The 24,668-nt window shown below is 43.6% G+C and overlaps 1 protein-coding gene across 2 annotated transcripts in view; it reads right to left on the reverse strand.

Annotated features, from left to right (window-relative positions):
• Nucleotides 1-24,668, reverse strand: part of PPFIA3 (PPFI scaffold protein A3) — a 460,187-nt gene that overhangs the window by 232,772 nt on the left and 202,747 nt on the right. The window lies entirely within an intron of this gene.

A 24,668-nucleotide genomic window follows, 5' to 3' on the forward strand; every position in this document is an offset into this window, starting at 1 on the left:
GATATAGAGACAGTAGAAGGATAAATAAAGGATTATGTTAACAAAGCCAAAAATCAATAAACTAAAATCTTAATTTCTAGGAAAACATCCCTGCCCAAATTGTTTTGCCTTACCATCTTAGTTGTGGCAAACCTTGAAGACCTTTATTTAGAATAACAGTCATTACCTACTGACATTTTAAAAAGCAAAGCTCAATCAGCATAAACAATAGTAAGATTTAATTTATTTAATTAAATGCATTTAATCTATATGTAAGTGATATAACTAAAGGTTTGTTGGTCAAGGTATGTCTTTTTGCTGATGATACAAAGGTGGCCAATAGGGTTGATATCCCCGGAGTTGTCTGTAATATGGACTATGATTTTGGCATTGCTGGAATATTGGTCAAAGCAATGGAAACTGCAGTTTAATGTTTCAAAATGTAAAATAATGCAACTACACAAAAAGAATCCCTTGAGAGAGTACAATATTGGGGGTACAGTGTTAGCCAGCACTACAGAGGACAAATATTTGGGGGTATTTATGGCAGATGATTGCAAAATGAGAAAACAGTATGACCAGGCAGTGGGGAAAGTAAATAGAATTCTAGGATGTATTACTAGAGGGTCACCAGTAGGCAGAAGGAGGTCCCGATTTCCCTATATAGATCTTTAGCGAGACCTTATTTAGAATACTCCAGTTCTGGAGACCTCACTTACAAAAAGATATGATAAGACAGAATGAGTCCAGAGACAGGTAAGAAAAATTAAGAAAGGTCTGGGGACTAAAACATATCAACAGCGACTTCAGGAACCATATATGTACAGTCTGGAGGAAAGACGGGAAAGAGGAAACATGGGTGAAACTTTTAAAAACATCAAGGGTGTGAATAAGCTTCAGGAGGGCAGGATTTTGAATATGAAACCAAAATCAAGAACACGGGGACATGACCTTAAACTAACTGGAAGAAAGTTCAAAACTATTACTTTACTAAAATGGTAGTTGATGCCTAGAATAAACTTCCAGCCGAGGTAGTGAGCCAGTCAACAGTAAATGGCTTCATACATGCTTGGGACAAACATAGACAAACATAGACAAAAAAGTTAATGAAAGGGGGAAATGAGGAGCCGCAGCAGGAAGCCGTAGCAGCATGGCTGGGAAGCTACGGGCGCCGGCCTGCTAGAAGGAGTATGAGGTGTTGTGCCCTAAGTGCGGAAACAGCTTACCCTTCCTTGAAGTGAGAGGACGCGGAGCCCGGGTGTCATCTGATCCGGAGCTGTGGAGGACGGTGGCGCGGCTAGGGAGCGGTGTCGGTGTGCTGGGGGAGCGGAGTGAGAGTCCGCTCCCATGTGAGTCTGGAGCTGGTGTGCTAGGGGAAGTGGCCGAGGAAGGAGAGAGAAGAAGCAAGGACCTGGAGAGGTACAGAAGGACCCGCAGCTGCCCTGGATACTGCCTGAGGACCGGAGGACTGGCAGTCACAGGTTAGAAGGGGAAGGGAGCAGCAGCAGTGGGACCGGAGCCTGGGGACATATGGTCAGTTCCCAAATTCATCTCGTATTCCACCGGGCATATAAAATTAAACATATACAAAAAGGTTGGTGCAGATTTCCTGGTGTAGGCTGATTAAGGGTTGCTGCAGACATTTTCCAGCACACTGGGTATATTTGTTTGAGAACTGTATTACCAATGTCTGTTGGTGCAGGTGGAAGTCTAATGAGTGATATTTAATTACAGCTGATTCTTGTCAAGCACCATACAGCAGACCCACATCAAGCTTTTAAATGTAGATCTATACCAAAGTATATACAGCGTACCTGTAACAAGCTCTATACAGCGGACTGACGCCAAATGTTATACAGTGGATCCGCACCTTGCACCAAACAGCAGACTCACACCAAATCTTATATAACAGACCTGTACTAAGCTATATACATCATGCTTTTGCTAAATACAACACAGCAGATCCGCACTAAGCTCCAAACAATAGACTCATATGGAAGTCTTAACAAGTGACCTGCACCAAGGTGGTGCAGATTTCCTGGTGCAGGGCGATTAAGGGTTGCTACAGACATTTCCCAGCACACTGGGTACATTTGTTTGAGAACTGTATTACCAATGTCTGTCGGTGCTGGTGGAAGTCTAAAGACTGATATTCAGTCACAGCTGATTCTCGTCAAGCATCATATAGCAGATCCACACCAAGCTCTTAAATGTAGATTTACAGGTGAAACTCAAAATATTAAAAATATCGTGCAAAAGTTAATTTATTTCAGTAATGCAACTTAAAAGGTGAAACTAATATATGAGATAGACTCATTACATGCAAAGCAAGATAGTTCAAGCCGTGATTTGTCATCATTGTGATGATTATGGCTTACAGCTCATGAAAACCCCAAATCCACAATCTCAGAAAATTACAATATTGTGAAAAGGTGCAATATTCTAGGCTCAAAGTGTCCCACTCTAATCAGCTAATTAAACCATAACACCTGCAAAGGGTTCCTGAGCCTTTAAATGGTCTCTCAGTCTGGTTCAGTAGGAATCACAATCATGGGAAAGACTGCTGACCTGACAGTTGTGCAGAAAACCATAATTGACACCCTCCATAAGGAGGGAAAGCCTCAAAAGGTAATTGCAAAAGAAGTTGGATGTTCCCAAAGTGCTGTATCAAAGCACATTAATAGAAAGTTATGTGAAAGGGAAAAGTATGGAAGAAAAAGGTGCACAAGCAGCAGGGATGACCGCAGCCTGAAGAGAATTGTCAGGAAAAGGCCATTCAAAAGTGTTGGGGACACAAGGAGTGGACTGAGGCTGGAGTCACTGCATCAAGAGCCACCACACACAGACGGATCCTGGACATGGGCTTCAAATGTCGTATTTCTCTTGTCAAGCTGCTCCTGAACAACAAACAACGTTAGAAGTGTCTTACCTGGGCTAAAGAAAAACAGACCTGGTCTGTTGCTCAGTGGTCCAAAGTCCTCTTTTCTGATGAGAGCAACTTTTGCATCTCATTTGGAAACCAAGGACCCAGAGTATGGAGGAAGAATGGAGAGGCACACACTGCAAGATGCTTGAAGTCCAATGTGAAGTTTCCACAGTCTGTGTTAATTTGGGGAGCCATGTCATCTGCTGGTGTTGACCCACTGTGCTTCATTAAGTCCAGGGTCAACACAGCCGTCTACCAGAAGATTTTGGAGCACTTCATGCTTCCTTCCACAGACGAGCTTTATGGGGATGCTGACTTCATTTTCCAACAGGACTTGGCACCTGCCCACATTGCCAAAAGCACCAAAACCTGGTTCCAGGACCGTGGGATTACTGTGCTTGATTGGCCAGCAAACTCACCTGACCCGAACCCCATAGAGAATCTATGGGGCAGTGCCAAGAGAAAGATGAGAGACATGAGAACGAACAATGCAGAAGAGCTGAAGGCCGCTATTGAAGCATCCTGGTCTTCCATAACACCACAGGCTGATAGCTTCCATGCCACGCCACATTGAGGCAGTAATTGCTGCAAAAGGGGCCCAAACCAAGTACTGAGTATATATGCATGCTTATACTTTTCAGAGGTCCGATATTGTTCTATGTGCAATCCGTGTTTTATTGATTGCATGTAATATTCTAATTTTCTGAGATTGTGGATTTGGGGTTTTCATGAGCTGTAAGCTATAATCATCACAATTATGACAAATCAGGGCTTGAACTATCTTGCTTTGCGTGTAATGAGTCTATCTCATATATTAGTTTCACCTTTTAAGTTGCATTACTGAAATAAATGAACTTTTGCACGATATTCTAATTTTTCGAGTTTTACTTGTATACCAAAGCATATACAGCGTACCTGCAACAAGCTCTATACAGCTGATTGACGCCAAACGTTATACAGTGGACCCGCACATAGCTCCAAACAGGAGACGCACACCAAATTTTATACAGCAGACCTGTACTAAGCCATAAATAACAGGCTCTTGTTAAATACAATGCAGCTGACCCGCACTAAGCTCCAAACAACAGATTCATATGGAAGTCCAAACAAGTGACTTGCACCAAGGTCTATACAGTGGAATTCCGTCTGCACAAATCTGCACAAAACTTCAAATAGTAGACGCACATGAAATTGTATACAGCTGATCTGCATCAAGTTATATATTGCTGACTTAATGCAAGTACTATAGAGCAGACACATATTAGCTGTATATAGCAGATTTACACAAATTCAGTACAGAAGATCTTAGTTAGTCTTATATAGTAGACCTATATTATATATATATATATATATAGATATATAGAAGGCCTACCCCAGTCCAAAATAACAAATAAGTCATTAAACGGGAATCCTCAAAAGAAAATGAGAAGTAAACCAACTAAAGGGTGTGGCCCTAAAACACCCCAGGCAAGTGCAAACTCTCTTACGATAAAAAAATATATGCCGGCACAGGGGAAAAAAAGTCCAGAATCGCAAAATCAAGACAACCAGGGCGAGTGCTCTATAAACATGAGAGGTGATCAATGAAGACTGTCACTTGGTAATATGGAGGAGGTCCAAGATAAAGGAAGCCCAATTTCAGAGAGGAGAGGGGAACAAAGAAAAGTGGAACAGGAAAGGTCCTCAGTACATACCCTTTCAAAAAAGGATTTGATAGAAATGTTCACGAAATTGGAGATGGTTGTCAAGAAGGAGATCGGGAACCTCCGAGGCGATCTGGGTCATGTACTGTCCCGTTTGGAGGAGTCGGAGAAAAGAGTAGAGGAACACACACTAAAAATTGAAAGATTAGAAATGCAAATAGAAGAGAGGCGATTAGGAATGAGAGAAGTATTATTTAAAATGGAAGATCTGGAGAACCGCAGTAGAAGGACTAATATGAGGTTTAGAGGTATTCCGGAAGAAAAAGGACAAGAGGAAGACTTGCGGGGGAAAATGAAAAGCATTTGCAACCCAATTATGGGAAGACCAGAGACAGATTGTATAAAAATGGCCATAGTATATAGGGTCAGAAGGCCAAAGGGTATATCAGCAGAAAGATTTCAGGATATTGGAGATCGAGACCAGATTTGGAAAGGGTTGCGGGATTTTTCGGAAATAAAATTTGAAGATTCAGTCATACAAATTTATGCTGATATTTCCCCAAGAAGGAGAGCCCTTAAACCACTTCTAATCCATACGAGAGAGAAAAATGTCAAATATACAGTAGTTGGAGATTTCCTTCTTCTTTGATCGGATAGAGAGATGGAAGATCGGCAAGATTGAGATTCCCAGAAGACTACAATGACTTTTGTGAAAAACTGGACTTACAGAAAGTTAACATAGAGGGGTGGTTTGAGGGGATTAGAGAAAGAGACACCCAGGCCCCAGTTAGAGGGCAATTGGTAGAGGGTAATTAGTAAATAGGAGGTAGATCTTAGAATATGAGTGCGGGGAAGGGGCTATGGGATAGAGATGGGGGGAGGGGTGGAGATACATAGAGGCCCCCCACCCCTGGTGGTTGGGGGGGTTTGTACCCCCCTCTCCGTCCAGTGGCCCACTGGGCCCCATTAGAATTTTGTAGTTCCTCATTGGTTTATATCCCCTTGTGCTGATGATCAAGGGGATAGGGGAGGGTTAGAGCAGGCTAGCATTGACCTGTAAAGGGGGCAAAAGGAGTAGCAATTGGTTTTTCACTAAATGTTTATTTCCAATTGGAGGATAGAATGGAAGATTTGGAAGGTCAATTCTTGTTTATCAGGAAGAAATTATTAGGAAAGGATATACACTCGCTAACATATATTGCCCAAATAAAAACCCAGCAGGATTTTTGGAAGGGACAATAAGGAAACTCATGGAGTTTAAAAAGGGGAAACTGGTTGTGGCGGGGGATTTTAATCTACAGTTGCAAGAAAAAGTATGTGAACCCCTTGGGATTACGTGGAGTTTTGCATGAATTGGGCATAAAATGTGCTCTGAACGTCATCTAAGTCACAACAATAGAAGAACACAGTCTGCTGAACATAATACTACACAAACATTAGATGTTGCCATGGTTTAATTGCACATAACATGTAAACATTCACAGTGCAGGGAGGAAAAAGTATGTGAACCTTTGGACTGAAGAACTGGTTGACCCTTCTTTGGCAGCAATAACCTCAACCAAATGTTTCCTGTAGTTGCAGATCAGACCTGCACAACGATCTGGAGTCATTTTGGACCACTCCTCTTCACAAAACTGTTTCAGTGTAGCAATATTCTTGGGATGTTTGGTGTGAATCGCTCTCTTAAGGTCATGCCACAGCATTTCAATCGGGTTGAGGTCAGGAATCTGACTGGGCCACTCCAGAAGGCGTATTCTGTGCTGTTGCAGCCATTGTTTTGTTGAATTACTTGTATGCTTTGGGTCATTGTCCTGTTGCATCACCCATCCTCTGCGGAGCTTCAGTTGGCGGACAGATGGTCGTACGTTTTCCTGCAAAATGTCTTGATAAACTCTGGAATTCATTTTCCCATCAATGACAACAATCCGTCCAGCCCCTGAGGCAGCAAAGCAGCCCCAAACCATGATGCTCCCTCCGCCATGTTTTACAGTGGAGATGAGGTTTTGATGTTGGTGTGCTGTGCCTTTTTTTCTCCACACATAGTGTTGTGTGTTCTTCCCAAACAACTCAATCTTGGTTTCATCAGTAGTGCTGTGGAACATCCAGGTGCTCTTTTGCAAACTTCAAACGTGCTGCAATATTCTTTTTGGACAGCAATGGCTTCCTCTGTGGTGTCCTCCCATGTACTCCATTCTTGTTTAATGTTTTCCTTATTGTAGATGTGTCAACAAAAATGTTAGCATGTTCCAGAGATTTCTGTAGGTCTTTAGCTGACACTCTGGGATTCTTCTTTACCTCATGCAGCATTCTGCGCTGTGCTCTTGCAGTAATTTTTACAGGACGACCACGCCTAGGGAGAGTAGCAACAGTGCTAAACTTTCTCCATTTGTAGACAGTCTGTCTTACCGTGGACACATGAACATCAAGGCTTTTGGAGATACTTTTGTAACCCTTTGCAGCTTCATGCAAGTCAACAATTCTTGATTGTAGGTCTTCTGAGAGCTCTTTTCTGCGAGGCATGGTTCACATCAGAAAGTGCTTCTTGAAACCAGTAAACCCAAAACAGGTGTGTGTTTTTTAAGGGCAGGACAGCTGTCAGCAACACATCCAATATCATCACACTAATTGGAGTCAAGGTTGGCTCACTCCTGGCTCCAATTAGCTCTGGGAGAAGTCATTAAGCTAGGGCCTCACATACTTTTTCCTCCCTGCACTGTGAATGTTTACATGTTATGTGCAATTAAACCATGGCAACATCTAATGTTTGTGTAGTATTATGTTCAGCAGACTGTGTTCTTCTATTGTTGTGACTTAGATGACGTTCAGAGCACATTTTATGCCCAATTCATGCAAAACTCCACGTAATCCCAAGGGGTTCACATACTTTTCCTTGCAACTGTATGTTTGGATCCCAGATGGGATGTGTCATCTGAGGGGAGGAGAGAAGGAGAGAGGAGTCTTAATTTGAAGGGGGTATTGTATAGATATCAGTTGGTTGATGTGTAGAGGATAAACCATCCGAGGGAAAAAGATTACACCTTCTTCTCACATGCCCATGGTACATATTCAAGATTGGATTATATAATGGTGGAGCATAGACAGTTGCAGATAGTAAAAGGATCTAAGATTGAAGTTATGTCATTATCAGATCATACCCTAGTCACGATGAGGTTTCAAATGGGGAGTGGAGAAGATAAAACATTATCTTGGAAATTGAATGATTCGCTTTTACAGGATCCTGAAGTGGAGAAGAGGATAAAAAGGGAAATTGAACAATTTTGTGAGATAAATGAGACCGAGGGAATGTCAGAGGCAATAGTGTGGGAGTCACATAAAACTTACATCAGAGGAATATTGATTTCCATAGGCAGAGAGAAGAAGAAGGAAAGGGGAAAAAAAATAAAACAGGCCATAGAAGAACTGCAAAAACTGGAACAAACTCACAAAAAGGAAAAGCAGATGGATACATATCAGAATATAACACAAAAAAGGGATGAGTTGAAAGAACTGATGGAACAGGATTCTAGGAGGATATTTAATGGAATGGCTAAAGAAAGATATCAATGGCGAAATAAACCAGGAAAATATTTAATGAGAAGACTCAGGAATAAACAGGGGAGGAATTTTATTGAACAAATTAGTGACGGGAAGGGAAAGAATTTGTTTAAAACATCTGATATTGCTAGGAGGTTTCATAATTACTATAGTGAACTTTATAATGTAAGAAAGGATAAGTATGGGGGAAGTGAAGAGGAGGAGGAGAAAAGAATACAGGACTATTTAAATGAGGTGGAGCTCCCAAATATAGCAAAGGAAAAACTAGAAAATCTCAAAAGCCCAATCACCCCCAAGGAAATTAATGTTGCTTTAAAAAATACAAAAGTGAGTAAGAGTCCCGGGCCAGATGGGTATACAGTAAGATACCTGAAAAAATGTAAAGAGATATTGGTTCCCAAAATATGTAAATATATTAATGTGAAAGGAGAGGGAGTAGAAATGAGGGAAGAATCCCTCAAGGCTTATATCACCCTCATTTTGAAGGAGGGGAAGGATAGTTCTCAGTGTGCAAGCTATAGGCCGATTTCATTGCTAAACGTTGATACCAAATTGTACGCAAAAGTACTGGCTGCAAGGTTGAAGGATCTGATGTCCGAATGGGTGCATTTAGATAAGGTGGGTTTTATACCAGGGAGAGAGGGGAGGGACAACGGTCTGAGATCTTTGATGTTGGTACAAAAAGCTAAAAAGGGAAAAACATCTGCGATCTTATTGTCGATCGATGCGGAAAAGGCATTTGAAAGGGTCAACTGGGGGTTATGTTTGACATGCTTGAAAAATTGGGGCTGGGACCTAAAATGATGAATTGGATAAAAGGATTATATAAGAACCCATTAGCGGCAGTAAAGGTAAATGGGACCTTATCCCAGTTTTTCAGGATGAATAATGGAACTAGGCAGGGTTACCCCTTCTCCCCCATGTTGTTTGTGTTGTCATTAGAACCACTGTTGGAGAGGATCAGGAAAAGTAATGACATAAAAGGGTTAAAAATAGGAGATAGGGAACACAAAGTGGCTGCTTATGCAGACGACATGCTGTTCTACGTGGCTAACCCTAGGACAACTTTGCCCAACTTATTGAAAGAACTAAAACAATATGGAGGAGTATCAAACTTGAAGATAAACCCGGTTAAATCAGAAATCCTATATATCAATCTTGCAGTCACAGAAAAGCAAAGATTACAAAATGTGTTCCCTTTTCCTGGAGAAAAAACGAAATAGGATATCTTGGAATAAAATTAACAACTTTGGTAAAAAGCATATACCAAATAAACTATATTCCCCTGATAAATGAAATAAAAGACAAGCTGAAAAGACTAGTAAAAGGGGGGGCCTCGTGGATTGGAAGAATTAATTTAGTCAAGATGGTGATACTCCCAAAAATTCTGTATAAGTTTCAGATGCTCCCGATATCTTTACCGGGAACTTTCTTTGTAATAATTAGAAAGATGATTACTAAGTTCATATGGGCAAATAAGTTGCCTAGAATTAGTTATAAAGTGTTATGCAGAGTAAAAGAAAACAGAGGACTGGGGTTACCGAATATAAAGAAGTATTATACAGCTGTAATATTGTCACGTGTGATAGGCTGTTTTTTTAATTTACAAGGGAAAAGATGGGTAAAGATAGAAGGGGAATTAAGTAAATCACAATAAGATAAAATGATTTGGATACCTCATGGGTTTCGTACATTAGATGTAGAAACAAGTAAATTGACTAGGATAGTGTTGGATACATGGGACAGATTACACAATAAGAATAAATGGGAATTTAATTCACTATTGATACCACTAGTGGGAACAGATTTTTTTGCACCAGGAAATGTTAAAATAAGTGGAAGATGGATAAAGGATAAAAACGCACACTTGAAAGATATTATAAAAGGGGGGAGATTATGCACGTTTCAGAATGTAAAAAAGAATAAGGATTTGTTTGTTAGAATAAATGAATGGAAGTATAACCAGTTGTCTCATTTAATTGAAAATTTTACACAACCATTTAGGGATGTAGGAGAAATGAACCCGTTTGAAAAACTAATGAATGCTGAATTAAGCCCAAAACGAATCACCTCTAGGATATATAAAATCCTTGTGGACTTAGATGATGTAGAGCCCCCTGGATATTTAAGCAAATGGGAAAGGGAACTAGGAATAAAAATCAACCCTCAGCAAAGGGAAGGTATTTTTAACCTAACACACAAGGTAATAAACATGCGCACAGTAGAGATGAACTACAAATGCTTGGTGAGATGGTATTTAACACCCAGTATAACCCATAAGCAGCAAGGGGAAAGCTCCCCATGGTGCTGGAGAGGATGTGGAGAAAAGGGCAATATGGAGCACATCTGGTGGAGTTGCCTGAGGATACAGGTTTATTGGAGGGAAATAGCGTATTATATCAAGGAAATATGTGGGGTAGATATTCAAGGGGACCCACTGAAATGATTATTCTACTATTCTGAGCCCATGGCGGAAGTAAATAGGAATAAAGTATTGTACCATTTAATCAGTGCAGCAAAGGGTTTGATACCAAAATTTTGGTTAGTGGCAGAGGTTCCAAGGGTGGTGGATTGGATAGATAGAGTGGAAGGCATTTTCAGAATGGAAGAACTGAGAAGTTTAGAAGAGGATAAGATGGGAATATTTAAAAGAATATGGAGTGTTTGGTTAAATTTTAAAACCGCAGAATCTTATACAGAACTAATTAAAGTAAAGGAGGTAGCCTAAGAAATCACAATGAGATTGGTCGGAATAACAAGTTATGGAGAAATGGATACAGATAGAGAAAGATAAGACAATGATGGGGGGATGGAAAAAGAAAAAAAAAGTTAATGAAAAAACAAAAAACAAACTTGCACAAATATAAAAAAAAAACAGGCAGACTTGATGGACCACTTGATCTTTTTTTTTACGTCAGTTTTCTATGTTTTTTAAGATACTGTACATTACTGCAGCAGTTGCATTTGCCAAAGAAAATTCCAGGCAACAAATGAAGGCAGTCAATGAGCTCCCAATGCTGTCCAGCAATCCCTGAACTAAAGAAAAAAAAAATCAGGTAGCTCTTACTACCGACATTTTAGCAACCTGTCGCTATGGCAGTGACAGACTCTTAAACCATTACTATCAGTAACACAGTCAATGTGATGGGCATAGTGGTTGGGAACAGAGGGAGGGAGTGCACTGAGGAAGAAGTGTCCAGTATGGACAACCTAATATCAGTGCAGGGACCGACAGTTGTGTTCAAAATAATAGCAGTGTGTTGAAAAAAGTGAATAAAGCTCAAAATCCTTCTAATAGCTTTTATTTCCATACACACAAATGCATTGGGAACACTACACATTCTTTTCCAAATCAAAACATGAAGAAAAATATATCACATTTGTGTTGTTTCTCTAAAAAAATTGAAGAAAAGTGAATATTAGAAAGTTAAAAAAAATAGCAGTGTTTATATTCTTCTTTACAAACTCAAACATTCACTATATAAACTGAAAAATGTTTGAAGATTTTGCTTTCCTTTGAATCACTTAATATTTAGTTGTATAAGCACTGTTTCTGAGAACTGCTGTACATCTGTGTTGCATGGAGTCAACCAACTTCTGGCACCTGTGAACAGGTATTCCAGCCCAGGATGATTGGACTACATTCCACAGTTCTTCTCTATTTCTTGGTTTTGCCTCAGAAACTGCATTTTTGATGTCACCCCACAAGTTTTATTTGGATTAAGATCCGGGGATTGGGATGGCCACTCCATAACGTCAATCTTGTTGGTCTGGAACCAAGATGTTGCACGTTTACTGGTGTGTTTGGGGTCGTTGTCTTGTTGAAACACCCATTTAAAGGGCATTTCCTCTTCAGTATAAGGCAGCATGACCTCTTCAAGTATTCTGATGTATTCAAACTGATCCATGATCCCTGGTATGCGATAAATAGGCCCAACACCATAGTATGAGAAACATCCCCATATCATGATGCTTACGCAACCGTGCTTCACTGTCTTCACAGTGTACTGTGGCTTGAATTCAGTGTTTGGGGGTCGTCTGACAAACTGTCTCCGGCCACTAGACCCAAAAACAACAATCTTACTTTCATCAGTCCACAAAATGTTGCGCAATTTCTCTTTAGGCCAGTCAATGTGCTCTTTGGCAAATTGTAACCTCTTCAGCACGTCTTTTTTTCAACAGTGGGACTTTGCGGGGGCTTCTTGCAGATAGCTTGGCTTCACATAGGTGTCTTCTAATTGTAACAGTACTCACAGGTAACTTTAGACCTTCTTTGATCTTCCTGGAGCTGATTGTTGACTGAGTCCTTGCCATTTTGGCTATTCTTCTGTCCATTCGAATGGTAGTTTTTCGCTTTCTTCCACATCTTTCAGGTTTTGGTTGCCATTTTAAAGCATTTGCGATCATTTTAGCTGAGCAGCCTATCATTTTCTGCACTTCTTTATATGTTTTCCCCTCTCTAATCAAGGTATGCTGTTCTTCTGAACAATGTCTGAAACGACCCATTTTCCTCAGAATTTCAGAGAAAAGTGCACTGTAACCAGCATGTACAACATTTGCTGCCTTCCTTCCTTAAATAAGGGCAATAATTGCCACCTGTTTTTCAAAGAATGAATGACCTCACTAATAGAACTCCACACTGCTATTATTTTGAACATGCCCCTTTCAATTAGTGATTCAATTACACAGAATCAGCAGCATGCATGTCATGACTGTTGGGTCTGTTGGATTTCTATTACTCTACTACACTTGCTAGTAAATTATTTGCCATGTAGAAATATCATTTCTACCAAAAAACGGTGATTGATCAGGTTAGTGATGTCTGACTGCTATTATTTTGAACACAACTGTATCTGTCTCTGGCAGGAGACGCAAATCAGGCTCAAGTACTGACACTATGTCCCAACGGAATTCTAAAGGGTGCATATGACACCCTTTATGAATGCCTCAGACAGCTGAGTTGCTTTACTAAAGCAGTTGAGAATCTTCACGCAATAAAATGTGTGATATACTTCAATCATCCAATCATGTGCTGATGAAAAAAGTTAACAGGAATTTGCTTTTCACATTCTTGGATAATTAAATATTCATACACTATATTGTATTTAGTAAATATGTCTCGTTATTTGCATAGGGCTACTTTTCATCCTATTATTACTTGGTACACCAGGCCATCTCTGGTCACAGATAGCATACCTAACCTAAATAAATGATTCTGTTGGCCAGAATTTTAAACTCTATCCTGTCTGAAGTCTTCTTACACAGAATTTTGAATTTAAATTATCTATACTCCATACTATCAATAATAAAGATGGGGTGTGCAGTGCTATACAAATAAAACACACAAGTATGACAAAATATGACAAAAAGTCCTATAAACTGAATAATATACAGTCCAAGGTACTGTGATATCAGTCCAAAAAGGTATATTCCAGTGATGGAGTATAAATGACTTCAATCCAAATGGGTATATTCCAGCATCCTAACATGAAGGTGTAGAAAAATTGCCCACTGACCGGAACTGCAATTTAATGTGCACATAGAAATTCCATGAAGCCGGAAGTCCCGTGAAGGTACAGCCTGATGATAAAGGTGCCCTCTGGTGGTAAATGGGGTGACGGCTGCCAGAGATGATGGTCTGGACCTATATCCCAAATTCTCCTGCCTGGGTGGACTCTTAGAATGCTGGGCTGAGATGTGAAGGCTCAGTGCCAGGTAATAGAGATGGAAACGCTCATGGTGTAGTATTATGAAATGTATTTATTAGGTATAAACCATTATGATAAAACAATGCACGTACAGGGTTAAAGTACCTATACAAATATAGTGTGAATGAGCTCTTTGAATGCACTGACCAGTGGGTAAATAATGATGGCCACCGGACCTCCTGATCCGGTGGCGTAACGTCAAGGCGTGCAGAGGCTCCTCCTAGACGCGCTTCGTGTAATAACACGTCTCCTGTAGGGGTGATGCCATGCATGCCTGACGTCTCCTTACTCCTATTTATAAGAAAAAATTGCGCCAAAAGTGTCCTGGCGCTGTTATGCCGTTTTTCGGCCTATTGCGCATGCGCGTGCGCCATTTTGCCGGCTATTCGGCCTAATGCGCATGCGCGGGTGCCATGTTATCGATGATACTGAAATCATCTGAAAATGGTCGGCGCACGGTACACTGCGCATGCGTGAGAGTTCCGGTGGCCATTTTATTGGTTTGAAAGCATGCTACAGACCTTCAAACTGCGCATGCGCGAGCCGAACGATCGTAGCTAATGCCTTCAGATCAGTCTAGGTGGTGTCATACTGAGCTGATGGCCAGTACATACCCAACCTAGCAATGGAAAATGATAGTTATTGATATAAGTCTGCTGCTGGTGTACCCATATATTATATGAAAAATATGCATATTAAAAAATATGCATATAAAAAATGCATATAAAAAATGTGCATATAAAAAGGGGAGGGGAAGCTTGTGCATTAGTTAAAAAAGTGGTCGCCATTTTATTGGAGATCTGAACTGAGCCCGGACAGTTAACAGGCATACGGTCTCCCCTCACGCAAATGGACAGATATGTGAATTGGAAGACTATTCTATAGCGATATGATAAACATCATATTGTCTTAATTGGAATATATGTAAATATTGTCTTAATAAAAATGTATATATATATAACCCATAACAATAATAATAATATATTAAAAACCATATAACCGTATATCTTCTGGAATGTCCCTGCCGGAAACAGTATATTGGCAGGACGACCAGAAGACTACGTGACCGGTTCCGCGACCATGTATACAATATTAAAAGAGGGTTCCGCGAGCATTCACTTTCGAAACATTATAAGGAATTTCATCATAAAGATCCCTCTTCCCTTAAATTTATAGGGATCGATATTGCACAACACCACTGGCGCGGCATTAATAAATCTAGACAAGTCTCACGTCTAGAAACGAAATGGATTTTCAAAATGAAATCCATGGTCCCTTTAGCACATAATGTTGAAGTGGACATCAACTGTTATATAGATAATAGCTGATCTGGCATTATATACATATCCTGCACTATGAGATAGGACTGTTTTTCTGACACACTGCACATATACATATGTTGCAAAGACCCAATTTTTGTGAAAGGGATACATACTGGATTGATGTCTATATGATTTAAATATTTTTTAAAATATTTTAAGTATTTGATTATAGCAATACTAGTTTAATTTATTATTATTATGTCTACATGATTTACTTAGTATTTTAAATATTTGATTATGGCAATATTCATTTATTATTATTATGTGCTATATATATTTTTTATATGGTTTTTAATATATTATTATTATTGTTATGGGTTATATATATATACATTTTTATTAAGACAATATTTACATATATTCCAATTAAGACAATATGCTGTTTATCATATCGCTATAGGATAGTCTTCCAATTCACATATCTGTCCATTTGCGTGAGGGGAGACCGTATGCCTGTTAACTGTCTGGGCTCAGTTCAGATCTCCAATAAAATGGCGACCACTTTTTTAACTAATGCACAAGCTTCCCCTCCCCTTTTTATATACACATTTTTTATATGCATATTTTTTAATATGCATATTTTTCATATAATATATGGGTACACCAGCAGTAGACATATCAATAACTATCATTTTCCATTGCTAGGTTGGGTATATACTGGCCATCAGCTCAGTATGACACCACCTAGACTGATCTGAAGGCATTAGCTACGATCGTTCGGCTCACGCATGCGCAGTTTGAAGGTCTGTAGCATGCTTTCAAACCAATAAAATGGCCGCCGGAACTCTCTCGCATGCGCAGTGTACCGTGCGCCGACCATTTTCAGATGATTTCAGTATCATCGATAACATGGCACCCGCGCATGCGCATTAGGCCGAATAGCCGGCAAAATGGCGCCCGCGCATGCGCAATAGGCCGAAAAACGGCATAACAGCGCCAGGACACTTTTGGCGCAATTTTTTCTTATAAATAGGAGTAAGGAGACGTCAGGCATGCATGGCATCACCCCTACAGGAGACGTGTTATTACACGAAGCGCGTCTAGGAGGAGCCTCTGCACGCCTTGACGTTACGCCACCGGATCAGGAGGTCCGGTGGCCATCATTATTTACCCACTGGTCAGTGCATTCAAAGAGCTCATTCACACTATATTTGTATAGGTACTTTAACCCTGTACGTGCATTGTTTTATCATAATGGTTTATACCTAATAAATACATTTCATAATACTACACCATGAGCGTTTCCATCTCTATTACCTGGCACTGAGCCTTCACATCTCAGCCCAGCATTATAAGAGTCCACCCAGGCAGGAGAATTTGGGATATAGGTTCAGACCACCATCTCTGGCAGCCGTCACCCCATTTACCACCAGAGGGCACCTTTATCATCAGGCTGTACCTTCACGGGACTTCCGGCTTCATGGAATTTCTATGTGCACATTAAATTGCACTTCCGGTGAGTGGGCAATTTTTCTACACCTTCATGTTAGGATGCTGGAATATACCCATTTGGATTGAAGTCATTTATACTCCATCACTGGAATATACCTTTTTGGACTGATATCACAGTACCTTGGACTGTATATTATTCAGTTTATAGGACTTTTGTCTTTTGTCATATTGGACTTTTGTCATATTTTGTCATACTAGATGTTGCCATGGTTTAATTGCACATAACATGTAAACATTCACAGTGCAGGGAGGAAAAAGTATGTGAGGCCCTAGCTTAATGACTTCTCCCAGAGCTAATTGGAGCCAGGAGTGAGCCAACCTTGACTCCAATCAGCGTGATGATATTGGATGTGTTGCTGACAGCTGTCCTGCCCTTAAAAAACACACACCTGTTTTGGGTTTACTGGTTTCAAGAAGCACTGTCTGATGTGAACCATGCCTCGCAGAAAAGAGCTCTCAGAAGACCTACCATCAAGAATTGTTGACTTGCATGAAGCTGGAAAGGGTTACAAAAGTATCTCCAAAAGCCTTGAAGTTCATGTGTCCACGGTAAGACAGACTGTCTACAAATGGAGAAAGTTTAGCACTGTTGCTACTCTCCCTAGGCGTGGTCGTCCTGTAAAATGACTGCAAGAGCACAGCGCAGAATGCTGCATGAGGTAAAGAAGAATCCCAGAGTGTCAGCTAAACACCTACAGAAATCTCTGGCACATGCTAACATTTTTGTTGACACATCTACAATAAGGAAAACATTAAACAAGAATGGAGTACATGGGAGGACACCACAGAGGAAGCCATTGCTGTCCAAAAAGAATATTGCAGCACGTTTGAAGTTTGCAAAAGAGCACCTGGATGTTCCACAGCACTACTGGCAAAATATACTGTGGACAGATGAAACCAAGATTGAGTTGTTTGGGAAGAACACACAACACTATGTGTGGAGAAAAAAAGACACAGCACACCAACATCAAAACCTCATCTCCACTGTGAAACATGGCGGAGGGAGCATCATGGTTTGGGGCTGCTTTGCTGCCTCAGGGCCTGGACGGATTGTTGTCATTGATGGGAAAATGAATTCCAGAGTTTATCAAGACATTTTGCAGGAAAACGTACGACTGTCTGTCCGCCAAGTGAAGCTCCGCAGAGGATGGGTGATGCAACAGGACAATGACCCAAAGCATACAAGTAATTCAACAAAACAATGGCTGCATCAGCACAGAATACGCCTTCTGGAGTGGCCCAGTCAGAGTCCTGACCTCAACCAGATTGAAATGCTGTGGCATGACCTTAAGAGAGCGATTCACACCAGACATCCCAAGAATATTGCTACACTGAAACAGTTTTGTGAAGAGGAGTGGTCCAAAATGACTCCAGATCGTTGTGCAGGTCTGATCTGCAACTACAGGAAACGTTTGGTTGAGGTTATTGCTGCCAAAGGAGGGTCAACCAGGTATTAAGTACAAAGGTTCACATACTTTTTCCTCCCTGCACTGTGAATGTTTACGTGTTATGTGCAATTAAACCATGGCAACATCTAATGTTTGTGTAGTATTATGTTCAGCAGACTGTGTTCTTCTATTGTTGTGACTTAGATGACGTTCAGAGCACATTTTATGCCCAATTCATGCAAATCTCCATGTAATCCCAAGGGGTTCACATACTTTTTCTTGCAACTGTATATATATATTTGTTACACAAACAAAGAATTACTACACAATTAAAAACTAATAAAATCGAATAAAGATTTGCTAAAATGTGCTTGTTTCCAGAAGCATCTAAAAAGCTCTGCTTGAAGGATCAGTCCACGAAAATTGATATTTCCGTTTTTAGTAGATGCTGGAGAGCTATACCATCAGGCAACATCTTCTCTTTCTCATGGACTCTATTGGTGAGATCTCTGAACATTAGTTTCCGGGTTTGCGAATGCCATTACGAAGATTCTGTCTCTGTTAGATGTTTTTGTTATTTTATTATAAGGAGAATGCAACAAAGGCTGCTGGAACATGCAAAGGCAGAAAGGACAACCAAAATTATGCTTAGCCCACCAGACTCTTCTTAACTATAACACTTTCGAAAAGACTGGCATCGCTTTTTGATTATGCCTATAAAACTGTTTTAGTGAGGCTTTCTACACAGAAAACCCAGCACTTACTTTTAACATTCTGGCAGTTCAGTTTAAAGATATCTCAGGACAAGAGTGTCTATAGTCAGCATGGATTCACAAAAGAATAAATTTATCAAAAAATCTACTCTTTACGAGGAAGAAGGCAAAAAAATTAGACAAAGGAGAGTTTGTGGATAGCATATACTTTTGGACACAGTTACCCACAGATGGCTCCTCTGTAAAATAAGGTCTTATAGATGCTACAGTGAAGCAAGCTACAATGATGGCTTGCTTCACTGATAGTGACAGCTCTTTGGATCTCATCTTGAGAGTTGACAGCAACAGATTCCAAATGCAAATAGCACACTTGAAATGAACTCTGGACCTTTTATCTACTCATTGTAATTGGGATAATGAGGGAATAACACACACCTGGCTATGGAACAGCTGAGAAGCCAGTTGTCCCATTACTTTTGGTCCCTTAACAAGTGGGAGGCACATATGCAAACTGTTGTAATTCCTACACCGTTCACCTGATTTGGATGTAAATACCCTCAAATTAAAGCTGACAGTCTGCAGTTAAAGCACATCTTGTTCGTTTCATTTCAAATCCATTGTGGTGGTGTACAGAGCCAAAAATCTTAGAATTGTGTCGATGTCCCAATATTTATGGACCTGACTGTATGTAGTGGAATAACATTCTTAAAGAGGATTGAGGCTTAACCCTTTCACTGCTAAGTCCATACAATGCATGGACCTACAGCACTGCTTTTAGTTGGCAAGGTCTGTACACTGTATGGACCTGCATTCCTCCTTTGCTATAAGCTCATGGTCACTGACCTTATAGCAGAAACAAGCTGCTGATTGAGATAATTAACCTAAAATGTGACACCTCCCGCTGCGCCCCCCCCCCCCCCCGCTTCTCTGCCCTGTGTCTGCTGTCCCTCTCCCCACATGTGCTAACAGCTAAAGTGACTATGTCAGGAATGGACTTGCCAGTAATGGTGGGACTCACCTGCCTTGTGGGCTGCAGTACCAGGGCTGGCCAGCGGGTGCTCCCGGCAATCAGAGACTCAACCCTGCAGCCAGCCAAACACCTGAAGCTGATCATGCAGGTGTATTTAAGGGATGGCCAGACCTGCAGTCTCTGCCTTGGTGTGTGTTTTTCCTGGGCCCTGTATCTTGTTACCTGCATCCCTGTTCCTGTTCCTGTCTGACTGATTCGTTGCTGACCCTGCCTGATCCGGACCTCTGCTGACTTGTCCTGTTTCATCCCTGGCTTGTGACCCCGACCATTCTCCGCCTGACCCCTGTACCTACCTGCCCGATTGTTATTGACCCGGCCTGCCTGACGACGCTTGCATTGTATGTACTGTTATCTGTGGGTGGTTTGGTTTGGTTCGTTTGCACTGTTATGTTTTAGTATTGCACTGCGTTTATGTTTGTATTGTTAGTCTTTAATAAATTATATTGTTTATAACTTATTTGAAGCCTGCGTTTCCCTGCATCAGTCACATACCTCTGGTCACACCCCGGAGCCCTGACATTACACCAAGGCCAATCCTGACCAGAAGTGGCTGCACAGGGAAGCCATCTTGGCTTGTTGCTGGGAAGGATGGATCTGGATGAGGTTGTGTATTTATCTCTGCTAGTGTTTGATGACAGAGAATATGCTTATCAGACTCTGAGGGAGTATCCCAGGGATCAACTACTAGAGTGTATACGGCTCGCTCATGTTCTAGTAGATTAGGGCACAGAATTCTCTGAGGTGCAGCCATTCATTCAGGTTTGTGCTGAGTTGGTTTCATCTGGTACCCCCGAATGCAGGGATGAATTTTTGCCGCCATTTAGTGCCGACCAGGTAGAGTCCCTGGTATGGTTATTAGAGGATGATGTGGATTACTTTCTGGAGCGTTATTCTGCATGTTCACCACAGATACTAAGAGATTGTATAAACGCAGTGCAGTCATTGACCAGACAGGCTTTGTGTAAATTGAGCTTTGTTCAACCCATACTGCAGACATGGTCAGACTTGTTGCACCCAGCCTCAGTCAGCTTACAACATCATTCCTCCACTCAAGGCACTCTTCCTGCATCCCCGACAGCACCCCCAGTGACTGCCCAGTATACTCTAACTACCACATACCAGTCCTCTGCTCCCACTCGCTGCACCTATCCTTTCTTTAACCCTGTAAAGAAGTCCTCTGTAGCAACTGCTCCCTCCTCTGTTCCATCTTCCAGCTCTTCTCTGTCCTCAGCTGCTCCATTCGTTTGCAGACCTGCGTTTACTTGCAGTGCCCCAGTAGTTAAAACCAGAAAAAAGCGGAAATTCTTTCCAACCAGTACCATCCTGCCAGTATCCAAACCGGTGAGCCTGCCGTCTGAGAACGTGCCTTCCGTGGTTCAGCCTGGTTTCTCGGCACTCGCACTTCAGCCTGATGTCTGTACCCAGCCTGATGTCTGTACACAGCCTGATGAACTGATCCAGCCTGATGATCCTATCACGCCTGATGACCCAGTGCCCACTGTCGAGCCAGATGATCCGGTACCTGATGACCCGGTGCCCACTGTCATGCCTGGTGACCCGATGCCCGCTGTCGAGCCAGACGATCCAATGCCTGATGACCCAGTGCCCGCTGTCATGCCTGGTGACCCGATGCCCGCTGTCAAGCCAGACGATCCAGCGCCAGATGACCCGGTGCCCGCTGTCGATCCAGACGATCCGGTACCTGATGACCCAGTGCCTGCTGTCATGCCTGGTGACCCGATGCCCGCTGTCAAGCCAGACGATCTAGCGCCAGATGACCCGGTGACCGCTGTCGTGCCAATTGACTCAGAGTCCACTGTTGTGCCTGGTGACTCGGTGCCCACTGCCTCGCCAGATGACGCGGTGCCCGCTGTCGAGCCAAATGACCTGATACCTGGTGACCCGATGCCCGCTGTCGAGCCAGACAATCCAATGCCTGATGACCCAGTGCCCGCTGTCATGCCTGGTGACCCGATGCCCGCTGTCGAGCCAGACGATCCAATGCCTGATGACCCAGTGCCCGCGGTCATGCCTGGTGACCCGATGCCCGCTGTCGAGCCAGACGATCCAGCGCCAGATGACCCGGTGCCTGCTGTCGAGCCAGACGATCCGGTACCTGATGACCCGGTGCCCGCTGTCGTGCCAATTAACTCAGAGCCCACTGTCGTGCCTGGTGACTCGGTGCCCACTGCCTTGCCAGATGACGCGGTGCCCGCTGTCGAGCCAAATGACCTGATGCCTGGTGACCCGATGCCCGCTGTCCAGCCAGACGATCCAATGTCGGACCCAGTGCCCGCGGTCATGCCAGTTGACTCGGAGCCCACTGTCGTGCCTGGTGACTCGGTGCCCACTGCCTTGCCAGATGACGCGGTGCCCACTGGCGAGCCAAATGACCTGATGCCCGTTGTCGTGCCTGATGACCCGGTGCCTGCCGCTCCGCCTGGGGGCCCGGCGCCCATCGCCCCGCCTGGGGGACCGATGCCCGTCGCCCCGCCTGGGGGCCCGATGCCTGTCGCCCCGCCTGGGGGCCCGGTGCCTGTCGCCCCTCCTGGGGCCCGGTGCCCGCCGCTCCGTCTGGGGGCCCGGCGCCCGCCGCCCCGCCTGGGGGCCCGATGCCTGTTGCTCCGCCTGGTGGCTAGGTGCCTGCTGCTCCGCCGGGGAGCCCGGCGCCCGCCGCTCTGCCTGGGGGCCCGGCGCCCGCTGCTCCGCCTGGTGGCCCGGTGCCTGCTGCTCCGCCTGGTGATCCGGTGTCCAGCTCGATGTGCCTCTGCCCGGAGTCCTGCCCGGAGTCCAGCTCGATGTGCCTCTGCCCGGAGTCCTGCCCGGAGTCCTGCCCGATGTGCCGCTGCCCGGAGTCCTGCCCGATGTGCCGCTGCCCGAAGTCCTGCCCGGTGTGCCGCTGCCCGGAGTCCTGCCCGGTGTGCCGCTGCCCGGAGTCCTGCCCGGTGTGCCGCTGCCCGGAGTCCTGCCCGGTGTGCCGCTGCCCGGAGACCAGCCCGGTGTGCCGCTGCCCGGAGTCCAGCCCGATGTGCCGCTGCCCGGAGTCCTGCCCGATGTGCCAGTCTTTGATATCCCGCCAGTTACCAGACCCGGGCGGTGGAACATATTGCCCAGCTAGGACTGTTTGGAACGTCCTGAGGCCGCTCCTTGAGGGGGGGGTACTGTCAGGAATGGACTTGCCAGTAATGGTGGGACTCACCTGCCTTGTGGGCTGCAGTACCAGGGCTGGCCAGCGGGTGCTCCCAGCAATCAGAGACTCAACCCTGCAGCCAGCCAAACACCTGAAGCTGATCATGCAGGTGTATTTAAGGGATGGCCAGACCTGCAGTCTCTGCCTTGGTGTGTGTTTTTCCTGGGCCCTGTATCTTGTTACCTGCATCCCTGTTCCTGTTCCTGTCTGACTGATTCGTTGCTGACCCTGCCTGATCCGGACCTCTGCTGACTTGTCCTGTTTCATCCCTGGCTTGTGACCCCGACCATTCTCCGCCTGACCCCTGTACCTACCTGCCCGATTGTTATTGACCCGGCCTGCCTGACGACGCTTGCATTGTATGTACTGTTATCTGTGGGTGGTTTGATTTGGTTCGTTTGCACTGTTATGTTTTAGTATTGCACTGCGTTTATGTTTGTATTGTTAGTCTTTAATAAATTATATTGTTTATAACTTATCTGAAGCCTGCGTTTCCCTGCGTCAGTCACATACCTCTGGTCACACCCCAGAGCCCTGACAGACTACCTGTCTCTTACACTGCCTTTCCCTGCCTGCCCTGCATACTCCCCCCATTCAGCACCAATTCCCCCCCACCTCGCAAACCCTGATCCTTCTGTGGCTGCCCAGCTGTTGGCTTCCCTCCTCTGCCTCTCCTGCCGACTTACAGTGCTGGCAGCCACAGAGAGATCCCAATGGAAGACCAAATGGAAGACCAGATCCCCCCCCCCCCCCCGCTGCTCAGACCTCCTCTTTAGTGCCCCCCACCTCTACTGTATCAGCGCAATCCTCCCTGCAGCTGCTAGCCGGCTTTCCCTCCTTCCCCTCCCGACAGCTGCAGCCACTGACAGATCGCTGTCAGTTTGGAGGCGGGAGAGCTTCCTTTCCTGAGAGCAGGGGTGCTGATAGATGTGTATTTACCCCCCTTCCTTTCCTCAGTGCATGCACACAGTGATAAACACAGATCATTTCTGTATTCATTAATCACTAACAGATAATAAATAGTTTTTACTATCTGCCAGCTTGTGAATGAAACATAGTAAAGACTATGTTTCATTTAATGAATGAATTAGGAGTCTATACAGACTCCTATCTCTTTCATCTTTAGTGCAGCTCAGGGTCAGACAAAAAAGAGGTTTGTTTGCGTGGGATCACGCTGTGGGCTGAGATGCGTGGGGGGCATTCAGAATGAATTTCTTTTTAAAAAAAGAGACATTAGAGATCTGTTAAGACCCCTGATGCATCTCCAAAGCACCCCTCCAATAAAAAAAAAAAATGTAAAAATTTAAAACATGAAAATGTACCTCTGCAAAAAAAAAAAAAAGTTGTAAAAAAACAAATAAAGAAAGAAATAACCATAGTAAGGGTACACTTAGACATGCGTCTAAATCTCCCTTGCTTCTGACGCATGACAGCATCATCACCCTGTGCACTGCCTATTGCAACATAAGGGCCGGCAGCAAAAATGCAACATAACCGCGCCCCCATACCAGCCCCCAACCGCAAGTCTAAACAAGACTAAAGGCCTTTTTCACGCGGGGCATACTACAGCGAGGCCATGTTTAGCTGCACAGGGATGCACAGGTGTTCGGTGCATCCCCATGCAGGCAGTCCCACTGTTGTCAATTGGGACGCAGTAGCTGCATCAAGACAGCCACTGCTCCCAACTTGACAACCATGTTGGATGTATGTTCCTGAACTCACACTGTGTGCGTTTGGGGCCATGGACCTACACCCGCATGGA

This window comes from Staurois parvus, unplaced genomic scaffold (genome assembly GCF_062004578.1).
Source record: "Staurois parvus isolate SC_StPar_1 unplaced genomic scaffold, SC_StPar_1.0 ptg000108l, whole genome shotgun sequence".
Lineage (NCBI taxonomy): Eukaryota > Metazoa > Chordata > Amphibia > Anura > Ranidae > Staurois > Staurois parvus.